We start from the raw sequence: 9291 nt of genomic DNA on the forward strand, positions 1-9291 counted from the left end.
AGATTCTTGGCTTTGCCATGGCATACGCCAGCTGTAACCCCCACCCGCCTGATGGTCAGGCAGGCAGGGTGTGGCAAGGCAGGGAAGAGGCATGGTCTCCCCCTACACCTAATTTATCAAGGTTTATCAAGATTTCACCTGATTTATCAGTTGTAAACCAGGAATAATCAGAGCAGGTGTAGATCTTTACGTAATGCCTGTGCCAGGTGCAGGACTGTCTGGCTTTACCAAGAGGTGTGTGACTCCAACGGCTGTCATTTCAACAGTGTGTGAACACAGTCTTAGGCTGGTTTTACAGAGGCATATTATGGGAGCATTTATGCATCTACATTATGGCTGTAATATGCCTGTGTGAAGTCAACCTAATACAAACTCTAAACAGATGAAGGGGTAGAACGGCACTGTGTTGACTTGCAGTCAATAAGCTTCAAGCTTGAGGGTGCACGACTCAGGTAACCGACCCCCGGTACCTTCAGGATAATAATGTAGAAAGGGAAGAGACGGCACTCCACGAATAAAGTGAAGGTGTATTTTATTCACCCACACGTATTGGGTGAATAAAATACACCTTCACTTTATTCCTGGAGTGCCGTCTCTTCCCTTTCTACATTATAATACAAACTCTATATACTGCATTTGAAAAGATGCTATTCGTGGCGACCTCCCAGTGGGAGTAGTCAAGAATGTGTTCACTATATATACGATTATGTGTGCACTGGTGTAATTGTGAGGAAATCTGGTGAATGATGACAAAAGGGAGCCCCAACAAGTCAAATTTCCTTACACATGGTCTTTAGATACAAAGTAGGGGAGGTAAAGCAAAGTCTAGCTTTTGCTCTGATGACTGTTTTGTTTTCAATAAAAACTGACCTGTAATCCCCCCATTACCAGAATGTCAATGACCGGAGCTGGAAAAGTTGTTGACACACAATTATAACCCAGATGGAAAGGGGAACAGTAGATGTTTTGTTCTATAAAAGTATGGGCAGATCATGTGGCAAAGTGCTGACATAGTCATCACATCACCATTTTTAGACCACGTAGTAACAGTTTCGTTTTCCTTTATTCACGGTTTTTTATTTAGTCTATAACAATTTGGAGCAAAAACAACTGAGATGCTAACAGTGAGACTACAGTATATTCAAACATGTGAGTCTAAAATACATTACCAATTGTTTTACATGTAATAGCATAGAACTAGCTGCATCACTGTTTTGCATTAAAATCACAGATGAGCCATGGAACCCCACAAACCCTACTATTGTGCTCTTTCTTTGTATCCCTTCAGAATGTTTTTTTCTGTCTGTAATATAGTGCTGTGGGAACACATCATATGGTGACAAATATGGTGGACAAATGGAGACTCATTGCTGTCATACAGACAATATGCACATGCTGCGGTGTGATGTCTACTATTTTCTTGCTGTACATAATATTGTGTATACATGTAAATGCACTTTTGCCTCTAGTCTATAATATACTGTGCATACATACAAATAAACAAACACAATTTATTCTATCGGTGAAAAGTAAGTAGCATGCAGAAACTTTTTTTAAATTTACTTTATTATGAAAAATACATTGTCTTTATATACAGCTATTGTAACTGGAGTTCCATTAAAGGGAACCAATCACCCCGAAAATCAATGTAAAGACAAGGATATGTGCTGATAGATCACCCAGCACACTTCCCAAATATGCCCCTGTAACCTCTGTGCCCCCCTCAATGAGACAGTAATCTTACTTTGTTCTTGTCACGCGCTGTATGTAAATTTTTGCTAACTAGTCCGGGTGGGCGTATGGGCGTGATTACAGCCGAAGACCGCGACTACATACGCCCCCGGACCGTGAGTAGATACGCCCACGGACCGTGACTACATACGCCCACCAGGACTACATACGCCCACCCGGACTAGTTAGCAAAAATTTACATACAGCGCGTGACAAGAACAAAGTAAGATTACTGTCTCATTGAGGGGGGCACAGAGGTTACAGGGGCATATTTGGGAAGTGTGCTGGGTGATCTATCAGCACATATCCTTGTCTTTACATTGATTTTCGGGGTGATTGGTTCCCTTTAATCTCTGCATTTACAGAACTAGATTTATTAACAGAAATAACGTTTATCTAGCGAAGTAACTTCTTTTTATTTCATGGCTGAAGAACAATATTAATTATTTATTTATTTTATAAAGAAACAGTTTAAAACACAAACAATGCAAATGTTATAAATAAAATTTTAGAATATCACAATTTACTTTCAATACAAACCAGCTCTTAAAACATTGACTACCTTTTCTTTAGAAAAAAAAAACACGAAAAAAGATAAGGGCAAAAGAGAGAGTCTCATTTATGTTTAGCTTTGAAGCTAAAGAGGTTTTCCATCTCAATGAATTTCTACAAATATCTGGTAAATAGTTCAGACTGCTAATCTACTTTTGAGACAAAAAAATTTGGTCATTTGAGACAGACTGGTAGCTAGGGTTACACTGTGCATTGCTCGGATTTAGGCCACATTCACATGTCCATAGGGTTATCAATAGATGTCGGCAATGCATGGACCTATTCATTAGTAAATGGGCTCATGGCCCCTAACACGTATGGGCACGTGAATGGGGCCATTTAAATGAATCGGTCTGTAGTAAGATTTTATGGAGACGGAAATGTAGCCTTACACTACCTAAAGTCTTATAAAAGGTGCTTTCCCACAGCTTGTCCCTGCTAACTATTTTAAAAACTTTATTTTTGTTGGCCATTTGCATGCTTTTAGGAGCAATGCTTCTACAGGTGAATGCTTCTATTTAAATGGTATCGAATGGAACAGGTGAAAAATATGAAATCAGATGCATATGAAGATAACAGAGGCCCCAAGCACTACAATGCAAGCCCTGTCATGGCCTGGCTGTTCCCAAAAGGTTCCCTACCCCTGAATTATACAGAAAGAATAAATCAATACAAATAAATTAACACACTATAAACTCCACAACTAATATGCTATATGTAAACATACTCTGAATCATAATATATATATATATATATATATATATATATATAAACACAGGGATGGACGGCACTGTGCTGGCTTCAAGTCAATTAGCTTCAAGCTGGTGGGTGCACGTCCCAACGGCAGTCGACCCCCGTTGGGACGTGCACCCACTGGATCCACTGGATATCCAAACATAAGCGAGAGGACGGCACTCCAATAGTGTTTAACAAGTGATGGTTTATTCACCCATACACATACAGCGACATTTCGACATTGAGTCGAAACGTCGCTGTATGTGTATGGGTGAATAAACCATCACTTGTTAAACACTATTGGAGTGCCGTCCTCTTGCTTATGTATATATATATATATATATATATATATATATTGTGGACATGTCACTGGTAAAGTGCTCGAGGGGATGTACATCTCACCCAGGTTGATACACAGTGTGAGATGGTGAGTCCAGGAGGCATCTGTGCTCAGCAGTGTTATGCTGCTGAGCTATTATTTATTATTGCCGGGCCTGGACTTACATGGAATGGCAGGTAGGTTTTGGTAGTGGGACTTGCCATTCCCTCCCCCTCGATCCAGTGTGGGTTTTGGGATCAGGTGAGCTCTGATCCCAATCAGCCTGAGAAGGCAAAAGCTGTGCTCAGTGTACAGCTCTCTCTCTCTCAGCCAGGAGTGAACAGCCTGCATGCTGTTTGGTGAGAGCTGGGAAGACAGCCGCTGCTGGGGCCTGTTCACACCCCGCAATACTGATCACTGAAGTGCCAGAGAGGTAACCTGCTGTATTAGTAAGCGCCCAGACGGGCAGGACTTTTTGTTTTGTTTATTCTCACTGCACAGTGTTGCCGTATTTATGTTACTGGACTGTTTATGCTACAAATAAACACCCAAAGCTGTTTTATGAGCCCAAGTTTGCTGCCTGAACTGTGTCCAAACACACCATCCCCCGGGAAGATCCCTACAATTGGTGCTGCGGAGCGGGCAAAACGGTTGCTAGGGGCAACGGTGTGCATCAACTTGGCTACAGCTGCTTATGTCCTGGGTGAAGGCTGCGGCTTCACTCCAAAAACAGTCAAGCAACATGGAGGAGATGATGAAGCAGTTAATGCAAGTGAATATGCAGCAACAACAGGCTCTGACAGACGCTAACCTACGCCATGAGCAAGCATTGGCCGCACAACAACAGGCATTGGCCGCACAACAACAGGCTCAGGCAGCCGCTAAACAGGATCAGGCAGCCGCTAATCTGCGCCATGAACAGACAATGGCTGCACATCAGCAAGCAATGGCTCAACAACAGAGACTTATTGAGCACCTGATAGCAAAGCAAGAGGCGTCTGCAGGTGCTAATCCCCAGCTGGTGGCAGCAGCCGCGCCAGAGACTTTGTCTGTGAGAAGAGCTGTGCAGCGTGCGCTGCAAAAGATGACTGCTGATGATGATATTGAGGCCTACTTAACTGTCTTTGAGCGTGTGGCTGAGCGAGAAAAGTTACCCTCCACTGAGTGGGCAGAGGTCATTGCTCCCTATTTAACAGGCGAACCTCAAAAGGCCTATTATGACCTCAGTGAGCAAGAGGTCAAGGACTATCCTCGGCTAAGAGCAGAGATACTCGCCCGACTAGGAGTTACTGCTGCTGTCCGTGCCCGGAGGGTCCGCAACTGGAGCTACAGTCTGGACAAGTCAGCGAGGTCCCAGATGTACGACCTGATTCATCTGGCAAGAAAATGGTTGGAGCCAGACACCTCTACTCCTGCCCAGATCCTAGAGAGGGTCGTGATGGATCGCTACCTCCGTGCCCTTCCTGCTGATCTTCAACGCTGGGTGGGACAAGGCGACCCTAGGAGTGCCGACGAACTCGTCAGCCTTGTGGAGAGGTTCCAGGCGACCGAGGACTACCTCCGTGATGTTCCTGCAGCACCGTCACCTCCCCGGAGTGCCAGATCTGTGCCATCATCTGGTAAGAGACTTCCATCTATTGGGGGAGTGTGGAGGGGTGCTGATAGAGGGAAGAGCGCTCAGGAGGTGTCTCAGGGGCAAAAGACTGGTGGGGGACCCCGGTGGCTAAGTGGCCCTAAAAAGGACTCCCTGCCAAGGAGACCAGGCCCTATCCAGTGCTGGAGATGCCACGAGACGGGACATATGTCTGCCCATTGCCCTCTTACCTCTGAGCCCATGGAGTGTGACGCTAGCCGGCGTCAGTCGCTATTTGCGGAGCCGTCTTTTGTTGCAGTCACTGGACTAGAGACTGAACCACAAGTCTGCAACATTACTGTAAATGACTTTCCTGTTAAGGCGTTGCTGGACTCAGGAAGCCTTGTCACCCTGGTGCATGCCAGCCTGGTGACTGGGGACTTTGTGCCAGCAAGACATATGAGTGTGGTATGCATACATGGCGATACAAAGGTTTACCCTATAGTACGGGCTAATGTCGGGACTGAACTAGGCGCTGTACAATATGAAGTGGGTGTGGTTAAAAACCTTATGCATAATGTTATATTGGGGCGTGATTTTCCTTTGTTCTGGGCTCTATGGGGAAAACAACAATCCCCTGAAAGGAGTGAGGAGACCCCTAAGCCTATTGCATTACCCACGGTAAATGATAAAAATGTACAGGAGGAATATGATGCTTTTCCTTTGCAGGTCCTGGCTGGTGAGGAAGAGGCTCCTCCCACTGCGCAAAATGTTCCAGACTTAGAGGTGTCTAGGGATAATTTTGGTACTGCACAATTACAGGACCCCACTCTCAAAAATGCGAGAGAGCAGGTCACTGTTATGAATGGGGTACCTCAGGAACCAGAAGCTGAGAAAAAATTTCCACATTTTTCTATGACTAATGATCTCTACTACAGAGTCACTAAAATTAATGATGAGGTGGTGGAACAGCTTCTGGTGCCTAAGTCGTACCGGCGTCAGGTACTCGACATGGCCCATAATCATGTCCTTGGGGGACACTTGGGGACAGATAAAACACAGGAGAGAGTCCTCCAGAGGTTTTATTGGCCTGCGATTTATGCTGACATAAAAAAATACTGTGAGTCGTGCCCCACATGTCAGCTTAGCGCTCCAGTGTCGCATCTTCGCAGTCCTTTGGTCCCACTCCCCATCATAGAGGTACCTTTTGACCGGATCGCAATGGACTTGGTGGGTCCCATTGTAAAGTCGGCTAGGGGACACCAGTACATTCTAGTGGTGTTGGACTACGCGACCCGCTATCCTGAGGCTGTACCCCTAAGAAACACTACCTCTAAAACAATTGCACGGGAATTGTTTTATATGTTTTCCAGGGTGGGGATCCCCAAGGAAATCTTGACTGACCAAGGTACACCATTTGTGTCAAAGGTGATGAAAGAGCTATGCAAACTGTTTAAAATCTCACACCTACGTACCTCTGTATATCACCCACAGACAGACGGGTTAGTGGAGAGGTTTAATAAAACCCTGAAACATATGTTAAAAAAAGTGGTGGAAAAGGATGGTCGTGATTGGGATCACTTACTACCTTATCTGATGTTTTCTATTAGGGAAGTACCCCAAGCGTCCACAGGGTTCTCTCCCTTCGAATTAGTCTATGGTCGTCACCCTAGGGGTTTATTGGATATAGCGAAAGAGACATGGGAAAGTGAGTCCACCCCATACAAGAGTGTTATAGAGCATGTAGCACAAATGCAGGACCGTATAGCCACTGTAATGCCCCTAGTAAGGGAACACCTCCAGAGGGCGCAAGAGGGCCAAAGCAGAATTTACAATCGTTCTGCAAGAATCAGGACATTTAGCCCAGGTGACCGGGTACTCATACTTGTTCCCACGGTAGAAAGCAAATTCTTAGCAAAGTGGCAGGGTCCCTATGAAATTGTAGAGAAGATCAGTGAGGTCAACTACAAGGTACACCAACCAGGTAGAAGGAAGCCTTTCCAAGTTTATCACATAAACTTGATCAAGCCCTGGAAAGACAGGGAATCCTTGGTGGCGACAAAGCCTGTTGGTCATCTGTCACCACCAATCCCTCCGGTCAGGATTGGTGACACCCTATCAGTATCCCAGAAGCAGGAAGCTAAGGAGTTCCTGCAGAAAAATAAAAACAAGTTTTCTGACCTACCAGGGCGTACGCATCTCATTAGTCATCATATTGAAACTGAGCCTAGAAGCAGAGTAAACCTTAAGCCCTATAGGATACCAGAAGCCCGGAGGGAGGCGGTATCATCCGAGGTAAAACGTATGCTTGACCTAGGAGTCATTGAGGTGTCCCAGAGCGAGTGGTCCAGCCCGATTGTGTTAATCCCAAAGCCCAATGGAACTTGGAGGTTCTGTAATGATTTTAGAAAGTTAAATGAGATCTCCAAGTTCGATGCCTACCCCATGCCCAGGGTAGATGAGTTGATAGAAAGGATGGGTAATGCCAGGTACATAACTACCCTCGATCTCACTAAGGGCTACTGGCAGATCCCACTCACTCCTAAGGCTAGAGAGAAGACTGCATTCTCCACCCCTGATGGGCTCTTCCAATATGTAGTGATGCCATTCGGGTTACATGGAGCCCCTGCCACTTTTCAGAGGTTGATGGACTTGATTCTGCGACCACATCGTGATTACTCCGCTGCCTACCTCGATGATGTGGTCATTTTTAGCCCGGATTGGGAAAGTCACCTCTGTAAGGTCCAGGCGGTGTTAGATGCCATAAGTGATGCGGGGTTAACCATCAATGCAGAGAAGTGTGCACTAGCCTTAGAGGAGGCCAAATACTTGGGCTACATTATTGGGAGGGGGTTAGTGAAACCACAACTAAATAAAATCGAGGCAATACAGAATTGGCCTCAACCCCTCACAAAGAAACAGGTCAGAGCTTTCCTGGGTATTACGGGCTATTACCGTAGGTTTGTGCCAAATTTTGCTTCAGTTGCAGCCCCACTAACTGACCTGACAAAGGGTGCGAAGTCCGCAATGGTGACATGGACTCCAGAGGCCGAGAAGGCTTTTCAAAGCCTCAAGTCTGCCCTGTGCCAACAGCCTGTGCTAGTTACCCCTGACTTTAGGCGAGAGTTTTTGGTACAGACAGACGCCTCTAACACAGGGTTAGGTGCCGTCCTCTCACAGGTCGTGAATGGCGAGGAGCACCCGGTGATGTACTTAAGCAGGAAACTATCCCCGGCCGAGAAAAACTACGCCATAGTTGAGCGAGAATGTCTGGCAGTGAAGTGGGCCCTAGAATCCCTGAGGTACTACCTACTAGGCAGGAGGTTTAAGTTAGTGACAGACCATGCCCCCCTAACATGGATGAAAATAAACAAGGAGAAGAATGCAAGGGTGACTAGGTGGTTTCTGTCCCTACAAAACTTTAATTTCACTGTGGAACACCGGCCAGGGAAATTACAGGCAAATGCTGACGCCCTATCAAGGGTACACTGCCTGTGGGGACAATACGCTCAGCCCTCCGGTCTGAAGAAGAGGGGGGGGATATGTGGACATGTCACTGGTAAAGTGCTCGAGGGGATGTACATCTCACCCAGGTTGATACACAGTGTGAGATGGTGAGTCCAGGAGGCATCTGTGCTCAGCAGTGTTATGCTGCTGAGCTATTATTTATTATTGCCGGGCCTGGACTTACATGGAATGGCAGGTAGGTTTTGGTAGTGGGACTTGCCATTCCCTCCCCCTCGATCCAGTGTGGGTTTTGGGATCAGGTGAGCTCTGATCCCAATCAGCCTGAGAAGGCAAAAGCTGTGCTCAGTGTACAGCTCTCTCTCTCTCAGCCAGGAGTGAACAGCCTGCATGCTGTTTGGTGAGAGCTGGGAAGACAGCCGCTGCTGGGGCCTGTTCACACCCCGCAATACTGATCACTGAAGTGCCAGAGAGGTAACCTGCTGTATTAGTAAGCGCCCAGACGGGCAGGACTTTTTGTTTTGTTTATTCTCACTGCACAGTGTTGCCGTATTTATGTTACTGGACTGTTTATGCTACAAATAAACACCCAAAGCTGTTTTATGAGCCCAAGTTTGCTGCCTGAACTGTGTCCAAACACACCATCCCCCGGGAAGATCCCTACAATATATATATATATATATATGGATATAAATCAGAAGAATACCGCAGCACTCATGGGATAGAATTCAACACAACGTGTTTATTTTCCCAAACCGCGACGTTTCGCTCTCCACACTGAGAGCTTTTTCAAGCATACCGCCTGGCACCACATTCATCGCTACACGAGTGCTGCATTCATTCTGAATTTCTCTTATATATATGAATAGATAGATAGATAGAGAACCTCAAGATAGGTTGCCTTGTTTAGAAAACC

Source organism: Dendropsophus ebraccatus, chromosome 1, assembly GCF_027789765.1.
Source record: "Dendropsophus ebraccatus isolate aDenEbr1 chromosome 1, aDenEbr1.pat, whole genome shotgun sequence".
Taxonomy (NCBI): domain Eukaryota; kingdom Metazoa; phylum Chordata; class Amphibia; order Anura; family Hylidae; genus Dendropsophus; species Dendropsophus ebraccatus.